We start from the raw sequence: 6,000 nt of genomic DNA, 5'->3' as shown, positions 1-6,000 counted from the left end.
GGGGGGGGGGGGGGGGGGGGGGGGGGGGGGGGGGGGGGGGGGTCTATATTTGCCTTTGAGCTATGGCGGGTTGCTATGCCTATTTCCCCAAAGCTACCGCTGTGACAAGACAAGTCAGAGATGTGTACAATTGTATCCCTGGACAAGTGTAGGGCTTTATGTGACGGCCTAAGTACTCCTAGCACAGGTATTAGCCTCGTCTGTCAATCGCATATAATATAATCTTATAGGTGTATAGTGACAGACGAGGCTAGTACCTGTACTCCTAGCCTCCATATTAGAACTCGGTTGCAATACTAAAGAGCGAGACTGCACCCCAACCCCGGCCCACTGACTCCACGAGGCATTCTATCCTGTTCTTATCCCCATTCCTGAACGTTTTACTTACATAATGCACCGGTTAATGTGACCTTTTGTTGAGTATGTGCGTCTGACATTCTGCTACCATTAACCCTCCAACACTGGGTCGCGGATTCGAGACCAACACGGGGCAGTCGCTAGGTACTAGCCGTAGGTCGGTGTTTTTTCTCAAGGAATTCTGGGTTTCCTCCACCACCAAAACCTGGCAAGTCCTTATATGGCCATAGCTGTTAATAGGACGTACACCACAAACAAACCAAACCAAAGTCCTACATGTGCACTGTTGTCCTAGGGTGGCCTTGCAGACCCCATGTCACAGTTTACACTGATTTAGTTATACTAAGATAACTGATATGCACTTTTATCAGAATGGACCTTGTAAATACCCGGCTTTTCTGTAACATATATACACTCAACTCAACCAGATATCTTAGCCGATATTTATTAGAATACTCATATTAACAATACAATTTTGCCTCCGTTCGGAAGCTCAGTTTATTACATACTACATACAAATCATTAACATCTTTTGATTCCGTTCTTTCAGATACGTAATAAATTAATTTTCTTTTTTTTATGGACGCCTATTAGGGTTACATATCGATAGTATACTGAAAGGTAAAACAGATATTCAGCTTCGGGTACTTCTATTCAAAACATATGCATAATGTTCTTGTTTTATATTGCAACTGTTGATAAAGTTTCAGAACGAAGGATTAGAAACAGGGTACGATCGGGTCACCCTGACAACAACCCCGGTCTGTATCAAATTGTGTCAAGCTTTCAAGTTTTATTTTTACACTCACACCACACGTACACGTATACGTGCGTAACGAGAGGTCAACTATTACATAGTATACGTTTTGTACATTGATGGACATAGTACACACATAATATGACACATAATACAATATATACAATCACGACCCATTTCAATCATTCTTGTAGCTAACATGGAGACGACTCCTTGGTCCGAAATGGTTTGTCGCGCCGGATGATGCAGTTTTGGTTGTTGATCCTTACTTAATGTATTAGTGTCGTTGAGGGGGTTCGAAATTGGCCAATATGACTTATATTAATGTATATATGTACATTAAAAATAGAGGCATATATTCCTGTTCTTATAGGGAGGTATATATATTATATTTGTTATGTACATCGGGTCTCCTACTGCCGGTTGTGCCCGACAGTAGAGAAACGTCTCTGCTTCCGTTAGGTACAGTACTTTGTTTCCTTGTCAGGCTTGGCCAGAGTCTGAGAGTATCCGAGGGTCCCTATGGTGTATGCGGATGTCTATTTAAGAAAAAAGAAAAAAGAAATGGTTGTTAGTAGATGGTCTTATAGGGGGTCTACAAGTTGTTGGGCTTATAATATATGTGTTTTATTGGAACTTTTATTATATAAAAAGATGGGGAGATCACCGATCGTATCATATCATGGCGTTGGTCTAGGAGGAGGGCGTACCGTGTCCAGGCTGTCCTTTACTTATATCCTACTCTATTTTGTGTTTTGTTTTGTTCCTATATTTTGGAAGTCAGTCGAATCGTCGAAATAAATGTAATCTAATCTATCCCTATCCTCTGTGTCGGCGTTAACGCGCCTACTCTTTCGACAATACACAGAGGGATTTTTTACGTGCAGGTTGGACCCTCCTACACGGGACACCGTTTATAGTCCCCTCCGCCGGACTGTGAGTTGTTGGTGAGTGGTCAGTGTCATGCAGGTGATAGTTATTCTTGTTTTTGGTGTCCATTCTTGTAACCGTATCCAGTCTTTACACTTGATGGAAACCTTTCCTTCAGTACCATTGTTCTCTTTCTTATAAAACTTTCCTTTATCTTTCGTCTGTAACTGTTCACTGTACCGACTTTTATAATTAGTTTAAGTATAGTATAGTGAGTATTAGTATAAGATAGTTGGTGGAGAGGTGGGAAGGGAAAGGTGGGTGCGACGAGTTTGTGCATTGGTGAGAGTTATCAGTAGGTAGAGGATAGTTGGGTAGATACAGGTATGGGGAGGGGGGGGGGGGGGTTGTCGGGTTTGTGCATTGAGTTTTTATATAGTGCATGTATAGTTATTAGAGCAGGAGTTGATGAGGGGGAGTGGTTATGTTGTTATACTGTGGATACCTGAGTCTGATTGATTTGAGTTTGGTGATAATTATTAGTATATAAAAGAGGTTTGGGAAAATGCGGGGGGGGGGGGGGATTAGGGATTGGCCATATGTTTTCATTGTAAATATATTCTTACAGTCTTTATAATTGCATAAAGATGTTATTAATTAGATGTATTGTAATATAACCTGCTGTGACCAGGTAGATATATTGGACCGACTGCATTTTAAATATTTATTTATCTATTGTGGATTTTGTGTGTGGTTAAACTGTGACTACATGGACCAGAAAAGGACGAAGTGAACTTCCTAGGTCCATATAACCACATGTTTACTGAAATAAAAGTTCTAGATTGTTATATTATATGAAACAATAAAAAATAGTGTCTGTATACCTATACAGCATGTGTTTCCTGTAACATGCTGGACAAAATTAGGGGTAGGTATTATTTTTTTAATTTTTTTATATGGTTTATATAGGAGAGTGATCTACACTGTAACAGCGTTTCGTTGAAATTTGCCTTAAAAAATTTAGGGTAGACACAGAATTAGGGTAGAAAAGGTTACCGGAAACAACAACAAAAAAATATTGGTCTAAATGTAAAAAAAAAATGTAGCTGAAACATTTCATCCTCAGAAGTTTCTCATGTTACTTTGTCTGGAAACAATAATATATATTTTGCCCCTGTAGCAGGAAACATTGTTTCTCTATGACTGATCATGTTTCACGAGGGAAAACAAGATTAATCTCGGAAATTCAAACAATCGTGTTTCCCAACTACAAGGGCAATACATATTGTATTGCCCCGAAACACCCCACAAATAATCCAATAGTTTAGATAATGAGATTGACGCGACAATGTTGTCGTTTGCTTCGTTTGCTAATTCTTCTAGCGAGGTTCCGAATAAGGGTAATACGACCGGGGACACTCGAGCGCGTGAGAACGACATGCTGTTTTATTCACCCGTCATGAGATTAATATCATCCAGTCAGACACACTGTTATCGACAAACTAACTAGTCGTCTGCAGAGGGCCCAGAACACTGCAGCACGGCTAGTTACTCGTACTCGAAAGAGAGAGCACATCACACCTGCGCTTTATTCGTTGCACTGGTTACCTGTACGATACAGGTCGCAGTACAAAATTCTGGTATACACATACAAGGCACTGAATGGAACAGCTCCTCAGTACCTACAGGAGCTTGTTACCCTGTATCAGCCGTCAAGATCATTGCGGTCGGAGTCAGAATCTTTGTTTTGTGTCCCAAAGTCTCGTACTGTGGCCTACGGAAACAGATGCTTCGGGAGGGTTTCGGCTACGTTGTGGAATAGCTTGCCATCTGCTATTAGGAAGTCAAATACCCTGGCCAAGTTCAAGAGGGACATAAAAACTCACCTCTTCACGTCTGCATTTTAGAATCTTTGCAAAGACGTCATGTAAATGTGCACATTGCTTGTTAAATGTATGAACGTGATTGCAAGCCTTTGTTGTTTGTTTTCACAATTATAACCATTACTATTATCCATATGTTGTAAAGCGCCTTAAAGTAATTTTACAAATTATATAGGGCGCTATATAAATGTTATTCAATTATAGCCTTTGGCTGAGGTCGATACCTGGATTTATCAACCCGAGAAAAGATATATTGACAGAGGACGCAGTCCGAGGTCAATATATCTTTTCTCGGGTCGATAAATCCAGATATCGACCGAAGTCAAAGGCTACAATTGTTTTATTATTTTCAAAACAGTAATGTTAGCAATCTGAAAAAAAATCACCGCAAAAATCTACGAAAGCGGGACGATGCGTTTGTTTGGAGTCGCATCATAATTCTATTTTTAGAAACACCCAGTCCTTCAACAAAAATCACGCGCTCCAAGTCAATATCGTTTTTTTTATCGGTGGACACGTGATGCATTCCTGGCCAATCAGTTGTCGGGAATAATATGAAAAAATATTAAATATTATTATAAATGTTATTATTGTATGCGTTGCTGGCCAGTTATAGTAACCTTGTATGTCAATGTTTATAGCCGCGTCAGCGTTCAGTGTTCAACATGTCTGCACGCTACTTCTTCTGGGTTTAGTGCCTGCATGGCTGTAGTGCCATGTTTGTACTGCTAATACACACAGTGTGTATGTTCTTATCTTCCGTCAGTCATTATTATTTAGTGCCTCATGTTTGATATAGAACAGTGTTTTATGATTTTAGGTTATCTGTTATTTTGGTTCTAGTATGTCATGTTTTTATCTTGTGTTGTTAGCATTTGTTACGTTCTATTCACTTTGTCGAAATACAAGCTCCTAAGAGCTTACATTCTTGTCAACCATATTCGACACTAAATAAAGATTCCTGTATCTTGTAATAGCTGGTTACTTTCGCCAAATTCTACCAATCTCCTCACTAATAGACTAGATCACATTTCTGAAAAGACATCATATTAAAATGAAAACGGCATTTTTAATAGAATTTGGTAGCACATCTTTCTAACCAAGTTAAGGTTAGGTGTTCGGGTGGCGTAGTGGATAGCGCACTTGCCGTACACCGAGGCGGCCGGGGTTCGATTCCCCGATCGGACGATAAAAGGTAGGTGGTCACCAGACTGACCGATTGGGTTTTCTCAGGGTACTCCGGTTCAGTCCTCCGATATAAAGACCTTCCGTGCGCAACAACCCGGCCATCGAGAGTGATTATTATGAATTAAATTAACTTTTGGCATAATTGTTGTATAATGAATAAAGCAATTCAAGCAAAAAGACATTTCATTAGATTGTAGGAACAGCAGTATATTTTACATAGAAGTTCTATGTGGATTCTTTATGAATTGGTTTAAAGATGGTGCTATGAATAACTATTTTGTACAATGTTAAAGATTAAGGTGAAAGTATAAATGCTCTCATATAATGGAGGTAAAATTGATACCATTAAAAGTCATCTGTCTCATTATATTTCAAATCCTTACATATCCATAAATTAAGAAATGTTTTTGAAGCAGAAACAAATGGCTGAAGATTTTTTCACATAATTTGTAATAAAAAAAACGCCAACTAATTGCATTAAGTAATTGTTTGAATTTCATTACGAAACACGGGAAATAATATATATATGTTTCCAGTTATAGTTACTAGAATTAAAAAAAATGCAATGACGATGATGATATACCGATGAAATGATGATGATGATGATGATGATATTTGCTTTTGTTATGCTTTAAATATTTTGTAAAAGTGTGAAAAATAAACCATCACAACAAAATAAATGGCTACAGTACAAGATAAGTCAACACATTTTAGTTACACACTATTATTTATTTAAACATTACTAATAGTGCATATCGTTTCCAATGTAAGACTGAAATATGGACACACGGCAGGTGAATGAGATAAGATAACATAATTTAAAGAGAATAAAAATTCAGGATTACACCTTTTTGTATGTAATATGCGAAAAAAATAGATAAATGTAAAAGATACATAATAAAATGAAATATACTAAAATAGAAGAAATTAAAATGATAGTATGTC

This window comes from Mizuhopecten yessoensis, unplaced genomic scaffold (assembly GCF_002113885.1).
Source record: "Mizuhopecten yessoensis strain PY_sf001 unplaced genomic scaffold, ASM211388v2 scaffold716327, whole genome shotgun sequence".
NCBI classification, from domain to species: Eukaryota; Metazoa; Mollusca; class Bivalvia; order Pectinida; family Pectinidae; genus Mizuhopecten; species Mizuhopecten yessoensis.
The sequence above is the reverse complement of the archived record's forward strand: the minus strand, read 5'-3'. Positions refer to the sequence as shown.